The following is an 18,902-nucleotide window of genomic DNA, read 5'->3' on the forward strand; positions in this document are numbered from 1 at the left end:
GCAGGAAGGGGCGGGTGGTGCGGAGAGGGAGGGAGGGAGGGAGGTGGGCGGTGAGAGGAGCAGCCGACGCACAAGATGGCCGCTGCCGGAGTGGCAGCAGGGCGGCGGCGGCGGGCGATGGCGGCGCTGCCCCGGGGCCCGCGTGTACTACTGGAGGAGCAGCAGCAGGGCGCTGTGGCAGCCCCGGTGTGCCGGAGCTGAGGGGGCCGGTGGGCGCTGCAGGAAGCCCGGCCCGCGTGGTGAGTGCGCTGCCTCCGCCGCGGAGTGCGGGGAACAATAGGGCGGGAGAGCTCTGCCCGCCTTGCCGAGAAAGGAGGCGGAGGGGCGGGCGCTGGGACGAGATGATCTCCAGAGGTGCTTTCTACTTCTAACAATTCCGCGACTTTGTGCCTCGCCAGGCCTCAGGCTCCTGCCGGGCTCGATTTCCGAACGCCTCGGGCAGGCGGGGAGGGACCGCGGTTCGCTGTGCCCGATGGGGGGGAGGCGGAGAGCGACTGGGTCCGGCTGGGGGTGGGGAGAGGCGGCATCGCCTCAGGCTGCGGCGGCCGAGGGACAGGCGGCTTTTGTGTGCCCCCTCTGCCTGCTGTTGTTTTTTCCAGGGGCTCTGCTTGCCTCTGCGTGAGAAAACTCGTCCCTGTGTCGCGTTGAACAACACAGACGGAGGGAAAATAATGACAGAGCCCTACCCGTCCCCGGGACACCTCTCCGCCCTGGGTTGTGGCTCTTTTGTCTGTCGTGCCTGAGGGAAGAGCGAGGTGGCTGCGGCTCCCTGTGCATGGGGACAAACGATGGTGAAACCGCACAGGATCTCCCTGACTTGGGCTAGTTTTTCCACCCTGGCATTGTTTTGGCTGTTGGATTACACCCACAGAGTGGGTAGGGTTTCATGCCGGGGGTGCGGTGTTGGTGTAGCTGGGATTTAATTTGCTTTGATGGTTGGGAATGTCCTGGTGTCAGGTTTTGTCTTCAAAAGCTATTGTGAGGTCTGCCTTGTTTTAAAGCAGGGAACTGATGCAGGTTTTGGTTTTTCCCCCTAGGAATTGGGAATGTTTTGTTTACCTCTGCACGCCTTTTTGTCCAGAGTGTATCTCTTATTTTTATACATTTTAGTCAAGTATGCGTGACAAATCATTTGTTCCTCCAGCAGAAGCTACGGTTTTCTGTGCTTTTTTGCCATATTGAAAATGGCTGAAGTGGGGGAAAAATTAAAAATTTGCAAAAATAATTAAAAGGTTCAAAGTAACCTGGATTGCAGTTGAGCTGCTTTAATCATTGTAACTGGTGTACCAATACTGTCATTTAATGACTCTGCTGGAAGATAAATGCAGCATTTATACTCTATTCACATTATTTGGTTATAGAATTGTGAGATAATACAGGAATACTCTGAGGCAGAAGTTAATGTATTCCTAAACTTATGTTTTCGTACTTCTTTCAGGCTTATGAGGATGTGGAGGTGGTTAATTTTGTCAGCTATAAATGTCTGTATTGCTGCGTTTGAAGTCAATGAAGCTAATATGGGATTTCATGGCTGTATAAATAACCTGTGTTCAGGAGCAGTTGGTACCTTATTGCCAGTTTCTAAGCTTCACCAGGAGCTCCATGGCTTTCCTCAGTGCATTAATACACAATGCTGATAATGAAATTATGGTTCCCACTAACATAAATAGAAGCAGACGTTATCAGGCACGTTTTCCTTTCCCAGTGATAGCTTATGGCTTTGCCTTCCTGTCCTAGAAAAGGGTCTGTCAAAGCAGACAGCCTGACAGGCTGCTTGGAGGGAAATTTAGAAAGGCAGGTACCATCAGAGCAGTCTGTTTTGACAACCAGAGACTTGAGTTTGTCAATCACTTATGAGCAGCAGGAACCTTCATCGACATAAGTGGGAAGTAACTTATATGGTTTCTGGTGTTTTGTTGTTCGTTTTTGTGAGTTTTTTTTTGTCAGCTTGTATCCAAACTAGCTTAGTTTAAAATGAAATATTTTATAAATGTCTGATGGAATTGTTGTGTGCTGATAATTTAAAAAACTAATGTTCCAGTGAACAGATGAATGTACGAATCTGAAAAATGCAGACATTAATAACACAGACTTTAATTTAGGGGCATCTTGAGGCATGTATTATTATATAATAAGTGCTCATGCTAAAGCAGATGAAGAGAAATGAGCAGGAATGCTTTTGGAAACTTCTGACGTGTTGCCAATGATTCACCAGCAATCTGGGTGGAGCCATTATCAATCTTGTTGAATTAAGCATCACAGAAGTTGAGATTCAGTGAGTGTATATTAAAATAATGCTTTAATTACTTTGTATGGGGTTTAGAAGCCTTGGGTGACACTGATGCTGGCTACCTTTCATAGTGATGGCAAAAACTGATATCCCATTTAATTAAGGCCTCTAGCTCTTAACTAACCAGTGCTGTAAAAGGTTGTTTCATGATACTTAGGAAATTGACCTTTCCCAGTCTGTAATATGTAGTGATAAAGGATAATTACCTTTTTTTTTTAATCTGCACCAAGAATTACAGTTTACATGCTGGATACCTGGGGGAAAAATGTTTCAGCCATTTGAAAGAACTTGTGGAGTCATAGCTTTCCAATGGTATGATATGTAAAGGTGGATTAGAAGGAAAGAACTCATCTGCATGTAGGTTCCCAAACTTCCCAAGAATCTCAGAGCAGTGAAGCAGACACCACTATAAGATATCTTTTAAGCAGGTGACCTTTATAAAACTTTTTTTTTTCTGCAAAGCCTACTCATTGTTTAAAATTCCTCTCCCACCCTGGATTCATTGAGTCATTTTGCAGGTGAAAGTCTGGGTGGTTTTGTGGTGGTTTTTCCCACACCCAGTAAATCAGGTAGTTGTTTGCTGGAGCATCCCAAGTAATATTGGCTGATGGGCCAGAAAAACAAATCTGACTCCAAGTACATGGCAGATAAAACATAGGGGAATTAGGAGTTTGAAGTTAATGGCTTGGACTGTACGATGTAACAAGTGGGAAACCATTATCTATCATATGCTGTTATTGTGAAAGATTATTATATAAACACACTGCACTGACTGAAATTTCAGTGTGACCTTCAAGATTCCATGTAGGCTCTGTTACAGTAATGAAGTCTAGGGACTCTGCTAGCTGAGAAAGAAAGCCACAAATGTTTGCTTACGTTATGTTACTTTCCTTTCTGAGCACAGGTTCCACAGTGTGCCCAGAATTAGGTGCAGTTCCCCTCACTGAGTCTGACCACTTGTTTTGCTGAAGAAGTTCATCTCTTGATAATTACTTTTTGCATCAGTCTCATTTTCTTCATTACCAGTTCAGTTAAAATTGAAATGGTATTAGATTTCCAAGGGCTAACTGATCTCCTAATGAGGATTTTTATTTGTGGAAGTAGGTTAATGGGCAAGAAGGTGCAAAAGTCCTGATGGCTTATTATAAATAGATTTTTCTGATACAAAAATAATTTCTGGTTAGAGTGCTTGAGGAAACAGCTTTCCTGTTACTGCATGGTAGCAACATATTTGGTGCTATCAGCTGGAGAAGAAAGAGATTTTGGTGATAGGAATAGCAAGAATTCGAAATAATTTGCTGTAAATGTGTGTTGTCAGAGGCAGTACCTGTCGTGCACTGCTTTGTGTTAGAAAGTGTAGAGGGTGTTTCATGCAGGTATGATGAGTGTCCTGGCCTCACATTGAGATTCCTTTCTAATGGAGTGAGAAGTGAGGCAGCTGCAGCGGGTCTAAGGGAAACTTCCAGTGGTTAGAGATGACTTCTCATATGCATCAGGGCATATATGCATATACAAAAGGGCCTGAACATCCCATGCAGACTTTCACATGACAGCTTCTGCCCCACATGCTAGGTTAGGTTTTCTTCCCCAGGAAAAAAAAAGGTATTTCAGGAATCCTAAAAATCACATGGAGAATAACATCTCTCTTTATCACTTGATTGTAGGTAGTAAGTAGAGGCCTATATAAGCTACAATGTAAGCTACCTTGTTAGAATGAAGACATTTTTAGGAATGTGGACAAAAATCTCCATATGGGAGAGAGATGTGAGGAGGAGAAGGGAGACAAAGGAAGAGGATTGTTTTGACACACAAAAGGATTCTTTTTTTCTTATTCTGCTACATAAGAAATGGAAGATACACAGTTAAACTGAAAAGTAGTGGAAGTATTGCTGGAGGAACAAATCTTTCACTGCTTCACATAGATTGTGACAGAGTTGCCATGTAATTTGATACAAAGAACACAGAAGAGAGTGTTTGTGTCAGGGAACACTGTGGTGAGTCAGGAATTCAACATTACAGAAGCTGGAGGATTTATTGACAGTAATGCCTTCTAGCCATGGTCACTAAAACCACCATAAGGACATGTTGTTCTTGCCTCTGGCTGAATAGACCCCTCTCACTACAGATTGCTTGCAAAACCACTTCTTGAAGTATTAATTTTCAATTACTGATTTCCTGGTGTTTGTGGTGTGCATGTTATATTGATCTGAGACAGGACTGCTTCAGCTACAAGACAACTGAAGGAACAAAGTGTTTGGTATAGCTGAAATGTTTTAGTTTGTTTTTGGTTTAATACGGACGGTCTGGTTGGTCTCATCTCTCTACTATTCCAGTTTAATAGGTGTTTTTAAAATTGTCTAATTAAATACTCTTTCAAATCAGGCTGTTAATCTTAAATAAAAATCTGGACATTCCAAATGTAATTATTTTCCAGGATGCTTCTGTGTTCATTAGATTCTCTCAGGATAAGCTTTGAAAGTGGAGGTATGGTTGCTTTTAAACCTGTTGTTGTTAACAAAATGCTGGTTGATCAGCTGATGGAGCAGGAATGTTTCTAGCTTGGATCTAAAGGTCTTCTCAGCACTTTCTCCTGAACTCATTTGGAACAATTACTTTAGTTCAGATTGTGAGCTAGTTGGAAGGGTTTTCAACTGCAACTTTCAACTTCCTTGCTATTTACAAAGGTGACATCTACTAGAGTGGCAGGACTCTCACCTCTTTGCTGTGCATTGGAGGTTTTCAGAGACTTGCAACTAAATATTTTTGATAAATTATGTCAGCCAGTGTTGGTCCCCATCTCAAAATTAGATGCTACCTTTAGGGCAAAAGGAGTAAGGTTCAGGGAAGGTGTTACAAAGGGAATGAATTTAAATTCATACCACAGAGGATGGTCTTAATTACCTGCTTGTTAATAAACCAAGTTCTGTGGAGCACTCCCAGTGTTCGGTAGCATTTAACTTTCTCCGTGCTTTGTTTTTAGAGTAAACGTTACTCATAATGACTTGGCACTCTTCACTTTCTGTAGCAATTGTGTTTGAATTAGTAACATCTCCATGTCTTACTACAGTCACTGTGTAATATAAATGCCCTTGAAAAGTGGCTGAAATAAAACTTACTGTTGACTTACTTTTCCTGTAAGTCACATTCTTTCAGTTTGTTCTCCTTCACCTCCATTCCTTTTGTTACCACTTTAGAATGGAAGTCCTTGAGGTGCTATTTGATGTTAGAACTGTACCAACAAATGGAACTGTTAGGATTTCATTATCCAGCCACTCACAGTACAGCAAGATAAAGTGTTTTGTCCTCTGGGTTTGTTTTTTTTTTTTTTCAATTCTGTGCTAAGATGTGGGAACTGAAGGAGAGACCTTGAAATTAATGGAAACCAAATTGTAAAGCAAATTGTAGAAAGTGAGTTTGATTAGCTTATATGGCATTCCCAAATTGTGGCATGTTGCATAAACATTATTTTATGACCATTAATGATTCTGGCAGTTATGCAGGCCTAATGATACTTAAATTTCACCTTTCTGGATATAAGCTGTTCTCTGGGAGGCTTAGTAGAAAAAGTTCCCCTGCCTTTATAAGTGAACATTATGCTAATGAAATCTTGAAAAATCTCCTTATGAGTCCACTGAAGCAATCATCTCTGTTTGTGGTGTGTCACAATTTAAAATTCCTATTTCATTGTATGAAAATCAAGCTTGGGTTTTGTGCCACAGATTGAGGTGGTTTGAGGAGATAGGAAATAGCAACATGCTGTCTTGCTTTACAATCTTTGTATGGAAGGAAGAGCAGGAATTGTGAAGCAAATCTCAGCCTCAACCCTCTACAAATGAAAAATCTTCACAGCTGTGTATGATGTTGCACATGCATTTCTTGAGCTCTGCTAGAGCAATCTGGGAAGTTGGTTCTAGACATGTCTGAGGGGCTTCATACCAAATCACCAGTCCCCTAATGTAAACACAACTAATTAATCACATTGGAAAGATCTTGATAAATAGCTGTTTATCATCATACAGAAATTATTGTTAGCACCTGCACTGTTGTTAATTATTGTATGGGTAGACAAAATCCAGAAAGTTTTGGAAGCTGGAAAATGGCTTGCTCTTATTTAGCAGCTCTGAAGGACAGTAATTCTTGGTCTTGCTAGCTTTGAGGGGATGTGGATTTTGGAGCAAAAATAGATGAGAACAGGGCAAAGTCTCATAAATTAGTAGGGCAATGGCAAAGGAAATACCACTCTGATGTACCTTTCCAGACTTGAAATAACTTTTCTCTAAGGAGTCTTTATCTCTTTGCTTACTAAAATGCTGTTTTCTTTGTAGGATTTTTTTCTCCTGGATGCGTGATTATCTTTACTTCTCCTGTTCTCTGTAATGATCTTTCATTCTCTAGTATTCTCTATTTTTCCTCTATTTTGTTTTTTTGTTTGTTTCATTTAACTTTGTTCCACTCTGAGCCCCTCATCAATTTAGCCAGCTAATGCAGGTAACAGACATGGCTTTTTGCCTCTTAGTTTCATTGCTTTATAGTTCAGAGTTGCAGGATAGGTGGTTTGGATAATGGAGCAACCTGTGGTGCTTTTTGTTCTTAGAATTTACTGAGGACTGTTGAAACATCACTGCTTCCTCTGGAACTCATGAGAAGTTAGGGAATATTGTGACCACCTTGTTGTTGTAAATTTGAAAGGAGACACAAAGCGAGATAAAAATAAGTTAGGCTGAAGTGGCCTGATGAGATGGACTGGGTTAGTTAAGCCAAAGGCACTCAGGCTGTCCTTCCTGTTTTATGAGTCATTCTGCCGTTTAATTGTGTCAGAAGGCCTCCTGTAGAATTCATTAAAAAAGAGGCCTTATTAATGCTGCAAAAACCTATAGTCAATTTGAATTTTAGTCTTCCTTGTTTAAACCAGGCCTTATAGAGAGAATTTGACACTGTAACTTCTCTGTAAGTGAATCATAACAGTGGAAAGAAAATGTTATTTAGGGCAGTGAGAATTGCTTAAACTTTGGTTGTTTGGAGTAGACCAGACTATTTAAAATGTAACTGTTTGTTGCCAGCTATTGTCAGACTCTACTGAAGAGATGTAAGCCAGCAGGATTGTCTTCTGGACTTGATAACCTGTGTGTGGATTCTTAGTTTCTTGTGCTTGTGTGCTGTATTAAATCACGCTAGCTGACTATACCTCCTTCATGCTATCTTTTAATGCTGCTTATCCACTGTTTTGTAGTTTTTATAAAACCATTTATTGGTTTGAAGACATCTCACTTGGATTCCATCTGGTTTTGTCTCCTGAACATTTTATTCCATTTTAAGGATGTATTTGTGTTAAGAATCTTCAGGGACGTAAATAATTTCAGTGCACAGAAAAGGTGCTTGGCTGTGTTTAGAAAGCCTCTAAATCATCCATCTCTTTTTTTAGAAGAGGTTCCTTGTTGATAACAGTGTGAGAGTGGAGGTACGTGGAATAACTTAGTTGTAACTTGTGCCAAAATGCACTGGGACACTGAGCTTTTTGGTTTTTCCTTCAGTGATGCTGCTTAGCATTTTACTGGTGACCTGCCTGTAGGCATAAAAGTTCTGTTGGAGTGCAAGATACTTTTAATTTTTGTTAAAATATTAAAGTAAAAGGCTGTGCACAAAGCTCTCAAACACCTTAACCAGGATGCAAAAAGGCACAGCCCAGTTGGTTGCAAATCAAAATAAATCCCTTAAGTTATACTTGTACTAAATTTACCCCTTTTCTCTAATTATTACTAGACTTAAGACTTGACTTCTCTCTGAGCAGTGTGATTTTTGCAGAATATATTCTTAGTAGGTGGAAACTTAGCAAAATTTTCATCTGTCCTTAATGCATGATGTTCTTTCTCATTTCTGTAGCATTTGCAAAAAGGAAAAAATAAAAATCAGACTAATAAGGTGGTATCAACACTGGCAACACTGGCTTTTTTTTTAGCATTCATTCCTTTACCAGGAGTATTGGAAATTCGTCAGTTAAGGCAGAATAACCTAAGTGTCAATGTCTGCACTGCAGTTCATAGAAATGCAACATTTCCTGCCTGATTTTCTGTAAATCTGAGGATTTCAGCAAACAGAGATCTGTAGTAAGCTTTTCTGGTCACTCCTTTCTCAGTGGAACTTTTCTGTCAAATGCTTCTAACAAAATAGCACTCAGGGGCGGGGTGGGGTGTCTGTGGGTGTGTTTCTGAGGAGAATTCTGTGCTCACAGCAGGTTTTATGAGAGTTTTTAGATTCACTAGACCAGTTGAGAACAGAACTTGAGCTCGGTCAAATTGTAGCTTGGCCGTGGTGTGGGTGATTTCAGGACATACCAGGAGGAAAGGCTTCCACAGAAATCCTTGTATTGGCATTTGAGGATGTGATGATGTGACTGTCTCATTAGGGACTATGGGAGAGGAAAGGGGTGTGGAGTCAGGATTACTCACCAGGTATTAAAACAGTCACAGGTATATTTTAACTAAAATATCAACTGGAAAAAAAACCCCAACCTTCTACAGTGTCATCCTGTGAGTAATACAGGTATTCATTCACCTGATAAATAAAAATGTGGCTTGTCCTTTCCCAGGAGAGGACAAAATCGGGGGAAAAGCCCTTCCTTATTTACCAGTTTATTTGACAGTAATTGGGGAGCCTTTAGGATGGGGAAGTGAGTGACAGCAATCCTTTCCTTCAAGCACATCTAATAATTCATTAATGTAATTTCAGAAACTTGGTGTAGCTTTTGAGAAGAGGGAATAGTGAGTGATGTTGATGTGACAAGCTGCTATGTGAGTTGTCATTACAGAATAAAAATGGACAGTAAGCCTATGGAAATCCAGTGACTCGAGTATGCTTAATAGATACATTTAAATACTTTGTTCTTGTAAGGTTTCGCATGCTGAATAATTCCCAGTGCAGTTATGAGGAATACATTAGTGCTATTACAGCTGCCTCTGGCTTACCCATTTTTAGACTTTTCTGTCTTGAATTGTTTGTCATTAGGTTTTGGCGTACTGTCATTGCTTTTATTCCAAAGGCAGCAAGTGGCTGAATACAGGAATATGTGTAAAGGCACTGCATGGGTGCTAAGAGTTTCAATGTCTAGCTTTCCTTTCCTATACTTTGCCATATATTTGGATATCTGCTGTTTAACCAGGCTTACACAGCACAAGTCAGAGGAAATTTCAATTATCAAATCATGCAAATATTGGCTGTACATAGCTGGCTTGTCATTTGTCATGGCTTGTCCTGCAACAGTGGTGCAATGGGTAGCTGAGTTCTATTTTTAAGACTCTAAAAACAGGAAATTTGAAACATGGAAGGATCTTTCTGAGTAGTTCATGGGTGCCATAACTGTAAAACACCGACCAGGTGTACTCTGTACTCTCAAGGTGCTGGGCAAGGTAGCCCTGCAGTCAGGGTGTGTAAAGGCTCAATCACTTGTGGTCTCATGGCAGTCTGGGACAATGCCTGTTAAAATCTCATGGTGAGCTGTCACTACTTCAAGGAGCTTGTTAATGGAAGTTAAACTATCCAAATGAAGTACAGAGTTGCTTCATTTTGCAGCTACTATTATTTTCTTTCTGAGCATATTTCAGTCTTATCTTAAGATATTGGACTAGATAAGCCTTATCTAGTCCAGTATCTTAGTTTTCCTTGAGTGAGGTCTAAGTTTCTGGGAATAAAGTTCACTAGTGCAAGTTTATTCTTTGCTTTTAAAAAGTTAAGCTGGTTCAGCATGCTGTGGAGATCTGTCTACTTTTTAGTAACACAACTCTGGCAGTAGTTTGTGAAATATAATTTCACAAACTATCCCCTGTATTTTTTATTTTACATCCTTCTGGTTGTTGATACTGCAATAATATAGTTGTAATATGTTTTTAGAGATTAATATATCTTTGAAGACTGGGAATGAGAAAAATTCTTTGCGGACTGCTCCATTTAGAATAAGTCTCATGCAAGGAAGCAGTAAGTAAGAGGACTTTCTTTTAAAAGAGAGCATTCCCTGTTTGAAGGAGAACTGTTTTTACAAGTCAGAAGCAGCAAAATTCATCAAGTTGGCGCTGGATTTTTAGTAGATTACTCCCAGGATTATTGCATTTTGCCTTCTTGATTGAATGATTTTCAAGTTTAGGTAACTTTAAACTTCTACAACTAGGGTTATAATTCAAAACCTCTTAAGAGGATGTAGGATATTCTTTTTCCCAGTTGAATTCAGGCTCCTGCAAAAAGTAAATAAACCTCTTACCCATTACTGATGGGAAGATCACTGAGATGTTGGGGGTTGGTTTTTTTTCTCTCACACACGACTATCTTATGTTGTTCGCTCTATTAAAAAATGTAAGGCAACAGCTTTCATTTTTGTGGTTAAGCCTGAAATGTTTGTTACTGGTTTAAGAGTAGGTGTTTAATGGAAACCTTGAGTATTGAGCCTTTTGTTACCAATCACTAAAACGGTGGGTAATTTTGTCATGGGTTTGACACTGGCTAGGAGCCAGGTGCCCACAAAAAAAAAAAAAAAAAAAAAAAAAAATCTATTCACTTTTTCTCCTCTCTATAGCTGAGCAGAAGAGGGGGAAAGAACAACTAAAAGGTTCATGGGGTGAGATAAGGATTAGGAGAAAACACTCTAAGGGCAAAACAAGCTCAAAAATTAAAAGGTATGAAGAAAAATTTATTAACGGAATTAAAAGAGGATAATGAGAACTAAAATAAACCTTTCGAACACCTTCACCCCCGCAGCTCTTTCCATCATTGACAGTGCAAGGAGACAAAACATGGAGTTTATAGTCAGTTTTTCAGTTCTAAAAATCTTTTCTTTAGTTTGTTTAGGGGAAGGAGTCTCTTCTTCGCTGGGGAGTCCTTCCCACGGGAGGCAGTTGTCTTGAACTTTTCAAACGTGGCTCTGATTTTCATGAGCAGCAGTCCTGCCCAATGTGCTGCAAAGTGAGTCCCTCCCATGGGCAAAGCAGTCTTCCCAAAACTGTTTTTCATGGGCCATTTAGTTTGTGGGATGTAGTTTTTAAGGATGAGCTGTTCTAGTATAAAAGCAAGGCTCCTCTGTCTCTGGAAGCAAGGGTTCTCTCTGTCTCTCTTCAAGTTTCTCACTAGATTACAGCTTTTCAGCATCCACACGCTCTGGTTGAGCGCCTTTTTTTTCCACAGACTGGGTGAATTCTGCATCTTCCCCATGCACTTCATGAATTACAGGGAAATTGTTGTGTTTTAGTCCTCACCATGGCTTGCAGAAGAATCTCAGCTCCCATGCCTGGAGCACCTCCTCCTCCACTTCCCTCCTTTTCACCGACATTAATATCACTGTGTTGTTCTCCTCACATGTCTTCACCTTTTCCTTTTTCTGACTCTGAAGAGAGTTGGTGTCCGTAGGTTCCTTTGTTATCAAGTTCTATCAACTGTAAAGTTTTTATGGAGTTCTGCAGGGGCTCAAAGGTTGATTCTGTCCAGGGAGCACATCGGGAATTGCTCGCCATGGTCATGTGGTCCCTGCCAGCCCAGTGTGAGCGCTGGCCACTGGCTCCACACAGCACCCCTCCTCATACAGGGCACTGAAAAAGAAAAGCTGCTGCTGCCTCTTCTGCCCTTCTGCTCACAGCATGGCTGGCTAAAAGCAGCTGAGCAAGTCAAGTCCATTGTGATCCAAGCCGAAATGGCAGCGGCCGTGTGGCGCCGCGGCGATTCCAGCCACGCGGTCTTGGTGCACGCCTGCTCCCGCCGCTGGCCCCGGCCATGTGGATTTGACTGCGTGGCTGCTCATGGTGCCAGGATGGTCCCCCCAGCAGCATGGCTCCGATGGCCTCGCTGGGAAGGGGCCCAGTGGCCCCTCTCACCACCCCTTGGAGAGGCAGAAGAGGAATTGAGTTCCCTTTTTTCTTTTTAATTGTGTCGTCACAGAGGCGTTGCTAACTTCCCTTACTGGGCCAGCCAATATGTCCATTGTCAGAGCCTTTAGGGATTGGCTCTGCTGGACATGGTAGAAATTTTGAGGAGCTTCTATTTCAGAAGCAACCTCTGTGGCTTCCTCCACCCCCACTAAAAGCCAGATTGTGTTAAACTAACACAACTTTTAATGATGTTGTCAAGCTGCGAAGAAAAGATTCTATTTTTATAAATCTAGAAGGTGAGACTGACACAAAGGCTGCAAAATATTTAAGGATGGAATTTTTTTCATGTAATTGAAGGTTGCCTGAAAAGTCTAATTCAAAAGGAGTACCTTGCCCCAGGCTATTTTTGGCCTCTGGAACTGCTTTTTTTAGCAGTGCTACGAATTGAATCACCGGCTGCCAGTATCATTTAAAGCAAGTGAGGCTCAATTACATTCTGAGTCAGATGTACCTGAATTAACCTGCTTTTCAGCAACAGTTGTGTGACCTCTCCTGCTGCTACTAAAGACTTTAAGCTCTGTGTGAATGGTAATTTAACACTGCCTAAAAGTCTTGAGCAGGCTTGTCAGTGCTGAATAGTGTTTGGATTTTTACATCAAATCTGCTAGAGATGTGGAGAAAATCTTGTATAGTGTGTTGACTAGCTAATTTTTTATTTATGCAATTGTTAACAAGAGAGCTGAAATTCTCCAGGCTCGGTGCCATTTCTGCCACAGCTGCCTCTTCACCTTGGATGACTCCAGAGCTGTAGTGTAGATTAGGTTGTGTTATTAAAACACAATTGCAGTCTCTGTCATGAAAACAGGTAGAATAAGATAACGAACATGAGTTTCACAGATGAGTAATATTCCTGCTATTTTTGCAAGTGAAGCTATTACAGGACTCAACAAAGAAGTATGTCTGGTTTTGTTTGGGCCCTGTAAGCTATTTTTGTATCAACTATTGTAGCATTTACGATTGCTTCCTTGTTTGCAGCTCACTTCTAGGGGCAGAAAGGTGATGTGAGTTATGGACTGCTAGAGCATTCTCTGGACAGTACTTCACTAGGTGCTGTAACTGCAATGAGCTGAAAGGATGGCTTTGACTGTATTTGCGTAACTTGCACCATTAAGCATTGCTTAAATCTAGCACTGTTTTTGAAATTAGATAATTTTGGTGTGGATTTAGTATAAAGTAACAATTCCACAAATTATTGCTCATATTCCTTATTCCATTTCACCTACTCTTATCATTCCAACCTGTTAGTGTAGTCATCCTTATTGTTAGGAGTGCTGAATTACATTTAGGTAGCTAGTTAAAATTTAGACAGTGCTTTCAAGATGGCTTCCATTAATGAAGAAATACATAAAAAGTCTGGTTTGCCCTGGTTGTGCCCATATAAGCTGCTTATGAAACTACAACTAAGAACTTGACAAGTCTACTGATGCTAAAAGTGTCTGCCTTGAAGTTCCTTCTTCTGTGCTTCCCACATTTTTTCCCTTGTTTCCAGGACTTCTTAACCATTTAACAGATCTGGAACATCTTTTGGAACCTTTTAGAAGCGAATGTGAGAAGGAAGAGAATTTGATTTGGATAGGCTTAGGTCCTTAACAGAGATGAAGCATGGGCATGGAGAGTACTTTCTGTGAAGTAGCTTAGGCCCTGCTCTAAGCCTATGTCTGCAAATGCACTGGGAATGCTATATAAGTAAAGTTTCAGTATCTGTCTACCTTGGTTGTAGAATGCAAATATGAGTCTGGACGTTTGGATCCTCACAAGGTTAAGGTGATTAACACATATTAGTTTTTTCAGAGAGATTACATTCTGTTGCTGCTGTGCTAATTCTCATTTGAAGTATCATGCTTGTAGGTAGTGGCTGTGATTTGCTCTTTGTTTACAGCTTGGGTATTTTCAGAGAATCAGAGTGGATCAGGTTGGAAGGGACCACAGTGGGTCATTGGGTCCCACCCCTCTGCTCAGGCAGGGTCATTCCAGAGCACATGGCACAGGATTGTGTCCCGACAGGTCTGGAATATCCTCAGTGAGGGAGACTCCACAGCCTCTCTGGTCTCTGTTCCAGTGCTTGGTCACTGCACAGGAAAGAAGTTCTTGGTCATGGTCAGGTGGAACTTCTTGGCCATCCATTTCTGCCCATGGTCTCTTGTCCCATTGCTGGGTCCCAGGGAGCAGAGCCTGGTCCTTGCTCTGAGCCCTCCCTGCAGACAGGGACACGGGGATGAGGGCCCCTCTCGGCTGGGTCTGCTCTGGAGGCTGAACAGCCACAGGTCCCTCGAGAGAGCTGCTCCACGTCCTTCCTCATCTCCTCAGCCTCCTCTGGACCTGCTCCAGGAGCTCCAGGTCTCTCCTGCCCTAAGGAGCCCAGACCTGGACACAGCAGGGGTAGGATCAGCCCTGGGAGAGCTGGCAATGCTCTTCCTGTTGCATCCCAGAATACCATTGGCCTTTTTGGCCACAAGGGCACTCAATTAATGTTTAACAATTCTCTTAGCAGCTAGACTTGACTGATCTGGGAGAGAAATGAGGAAAACCTGGATTATCTTCTCTTAGCAACTCCTCAGGCTGTCTGCCTCAAGTTTTTGGTAAAAGTGCTGTGTTGTGGTGGGCACACAAGCGTTTTGCTGTGCACATTGTTTGTAAATGGGCATCTTTTCTCTGAAGCTGATGGTGCCATACTGTTTCATCATAATGCAGAAATGATATCACATGCTGGACTGAACAGGTGCATGAAGTAAAGGATCTGATTTGTTGGAGCTGATAGAGTTCAATAATTCTGTATCAAAATCTTTGAGCAAACAGTGTAATGGATAGAAGTACAATAAGGCTCAGAGGGTGAGAAAATTCTTTGTCACTGTGAACTCCCACTATGATAAAATATATGTGCCACAAAAATGAGGTGCTCCATTGCCTTTTGAAATAACATCACTGTAGACTAGAGGTGGCTTTGTATGTAACAGAAAAAAATAGCCCATCTTGTGATGGTGATGTTTAAAATGAACTGTACATTAAACAGGCAGGCAAGCAACTACATTGGTAGTTTTGTTTAAAAATTCATTAATTTTCACTGCTCTTGACTTTCTGCTGTTATTAAAAGATTTTTTTTAATGTTTAAATGCAGTCTTCCAAAATAAATTGCTTTGAAGGTAAATAGAATAACTGAAGCTTTATTAGAGAGTAGTTATGTAAACAGCAGTTATTATATGTTATTAACATGAAGTTATTTGACATCTATTTTTAAAATAAGGGCAACATCTACTAAGTTACAAGAAAAGCCACCTCCCAATCAGAGAAATGAGAAGCAAGAAGAAAACACTATGATGTTTTTTAATGTTTTCTTTTTCATTGAGTTGTGCTGGGTCTTCTCAATGATCCATAACTAAGGAAGGATAAAGGCATTCCAGTGACACCAAGATCTTCTCTCTTTTCCTCAGCTTTTCATTTTCATCTACCAGATGCCTGTAGTAGTAGTTGTCAGGTAACTGTAGATTGTTCTTGCATGGAAAAGAACAATACTGGTCTTGGTGATCCAGAACACAACTCACTTCAATTGCTTTCTCCTCCTCAAGTCTACTGCTTGGGGCTATTTTAGACAGGCTGTTTGTGTGGCTGATTTGTTGCCTTGTTTTAGGTAAAATGAGGTATTGGTTGTGTAATTGCTGTCCACCCACATTTCTGCCTACCTGTGTTTATTAATAAAGATCTATGTTTAAAACTTCAGTTTGGACAACTATGCAACCAGTCCAGCTGGAATATCTTAGGAGGGAATGGGAAAGAAAGAGTGACTTCTCTAGCTGACACTGAGAGGTAATATCTGTCTGTACCCTTGAATCTGAAGACTTCAACAAGCTTGTTCTCTTTATCTTTGTCATGGCTTTTTAAAATATGTGTCTTCTCTGGGAAAAGCAAATTATTAGCTTGCCTCCTTGGCAGCAGAGTTGAGAGCTCTTGAGGATTTGACCCGTTGAACCGAAGTCCCTGTCCTGAAAACTACTGTGGATTTTGAAGTGCCTTCTGCCTTTCTTCTCTTAATCTGTTTGGTTTTTCCTTGATTTTTTAAATATTGGTTTAATCATTGTGTTCCTGTTAGAGTTTTCATTGACAGATGCAAGAACTCGTAATTTGAAGTGAAAGGAACATGTTGTAGAGCTGTTGTCTGCTATTAACTCCCTAGACTTTATCATCTCTTGGTAGAAAAAAATTTCTAGGTGGTAGATCAAAAAACCATTTTGATATTTAGAAATAGATATATATAGATATATATGTGTGTGTAATTTCCTCTTTTAAATGAGCTGTAAGGGATGTATAATATCAACCAGAAATTATGAAGCTGGTTCTGTATATCTTCCCTGAAAATTTATGATTTTATTCACTGTAGGTTTTATATTTTGGAGGGCATGAGCTAGAACACTTAAATTTTGTCTACACATGTTGTCTTTTAATGTTCATGACCCTAATGGTGGTTGGGTGAGAATAGGGGTCAAGAAAATGATATATCAGGTTTCATTCCATGTTTTTCCTGTTAAATACCATATAAATAACTTCATTAAACAGTTTTTTTCTGTAGGAAGACATGAGGTCTTGCCTCACAGGATGTTGGGAAGCTTAAATCATTGTAAATTGCTTTCAGAGCTTCTGTTGGGGAGGTACTATGGTAGAGTTGTGATGTTGATGCTTTGCTTTTCTTGTTTTCCTTGTGTTATTACTAGGCAGGAAGCTTCAGATAAGGAATAACATCTTGTCCTTAACTGACCCCATTTTCCTAAGGTACTTCACTGACCCTACCAAGTAAGAGCTTTTTGCCTGAAATGACATAAATTTCTCCCTTTGTTTTCACAGTCAAAAATTGCTGAGGAGAAGAGAAAGTAGATCTTGAATCTGATCTAACTGAGCTTCGGTTACTTAGGGACATGGTTTTGACGATGTTCATGATTTTTATCTTTGCTTCTTTTTTTAAGAGTTTTATTACTCAGCAACTAAAGCCAGCTAGGGCTTTGAAGGAAGGGCTGGAATATGCATTACGTACAGAGGTGCAGGTTGTGGTTGGGTGGGGATTTCTGAACTGGGCTCCGTGCTGTGGGCAGTGCCGGGTGTGTGCTGGCAGCGCGCATGCGCGGAGCAGGAATGAGGAAGTCGGGCCCTTGCTGCCAGCAGAGTTTACTGGGGAGCTCGAGAGGGCAAACAGGAAGGGGAAAAAGCCCCTGAATCTGTCGCATTTACTCTTCTGGCCTTATGGTCTGTGCTGTTCATGGAGCTTCCCAGGCACAGGTAAGAAGCTTTTTCTCTTCTACCTTCTCTTCTCTGGTCAGGTCTTTCCCTCTCTCTTGAAAATTTTTCAGAGGTTTTTCTGTGGAAGTGGATATGGAAAACATGGCTAATGTAATTTACGCTTTTCTGTGAACCATGAAGTTGGCAGTACAGGGTGCTTGTAAAAAAAACACATTACTTTTTGCTGGTCAGGTTCCCACAGGTTGTCAGGTTAGTTTTTTCCTAAAATGATATTCAGGACTTTTTAAAGTATTTCCTCAGGGAAAAGAAGAAAGCTGCTTAAGTGCCCTCTGAAATACTGTTTATTACAATGAGCACACTGGAGTAGAAAATAAAAAGGTTCTGTGAAACACCACAAAAATTTGTCTGTTTGGCACTAGACAAGAATGAAGGAGGGTCAGCTGCTGGGTAGATTTGTACTGTAGATATCTGGTAGTCCTTATGAGTTAGGAATTGCTTTACTGTTGTCTGTTAATTTAATTTAGGTTATTGATTTATTTTTAATTTTGAAGTGTCAGAGGTTTTGAGCTAGTTAATGTACCACAGAACCAGTCTCACAGAAGAGAGAAGTGGTTACTTTTTCTCAGAAAAGTTTCTTTTTCTCAGAAAAGTGTAAGTTATTTTCAAGGAGTCAGAGTCTTTAAAAGAATTAATGAAATGGTGTTTTCTTTATTAGAATAAATAATGATTACTCAAGAGTTGTATCTGCATGAGCAGTTCAGTTGGCAAGCCTGAGTTTGTTTTGGCTCTGAGGAGCTGCTGTAGTGTTAAGCTTAGCACTAAATAGGCTTTACTTGTGTTCACTGGTAACTGCGACAGGAAGCTCAGCTTGGTTTAGCCAGGAGTGCTACTCAGCAGAAATGAACCAGCTTCAGCTTAACTGAATTTTCGTTAAGGTGATGATGCTGTTTGGGTAATGAAATGCTGTGGGAATACATAAAACTCAGGAGGGAGTAATGCTCTTAAGAGCTCCATGTACTGAATTGGCAGGAGCTGAGCCAAGGGTGCCCCTTAGGTATGCTGAGTCATCTGCTTAAACTGTGCCATGACTTAGTGTGGACTGCTCTGGGACAGAGCAGTGCCAGCTCGGCAGTGATGAAACAGCATGTGCTGTGTCCATGCAAGAGCATGCTGCCTCCAAATAACATGTTTGTGAGAGAATTTGGGGTGTGCTTGGAGCCTGCACCAAAGGGCTCCCTCAGAGTGCACTGAATTCAAACTGAAAGCAGAGGAGTTTTCCTGTGTGTCATTGTGTGTGGAACTTGATGCCAGTGCATGTTGGTACAGACTGTTCTGCGTTTTACAAATGTCTTTTTGTCCAGAGCTGAATCTGCAGAGGACATGTGGAAGACTCTGGTTGCCACAGACATAACACAGCTTGGACATGAGGCTATGTCAGCCTATGCATTGTCCAGCAGAGTGAGGATGGAGTGGTTGTTCCAGTGCTT

At 41.1% G+C, this 18,902-nt stretch overlaps 1 protein-coding gene across 9 annotated transcripts in view; it reads left to right on the top strand.

Annotated features, from left to right (window-relative positions):
- The first annotated feature begins 52 nt into the window (after positions 1 to 52).
- Positions 53 to 18,902, top strand: part of RC3H1 (ring finger and CCCH-type domains 1) — a 61,654-nt gene continuing 42,804 nt past the window's right edge. For 8 of the 9 annotated variants that reach the window (XM_030953947.1, XM_030953949.1, XM_030953953.1 and 5 more), the window contains exon 1: positions 53 to 239. The gene's annotated coding sequence lies outside the window, so the exon portion shown is untranslated. The other variant, XM_030953948.1, reaches the window with a different exon arrangement.

Source organism: Camarhynchus parvulus, chromosome 8, assembly GCF_901933205.1.
Source record: "Camarhynchus parvulus chromosome 8, STF_HiC, whole genome shotgun sequence".
Taxonomy (NCBI): Eukaryota; Metazoa; Chordata; class Aves; order Passeriformes; family Thraupidae; genus Camarhynchus; species Camarhynchus parvulus.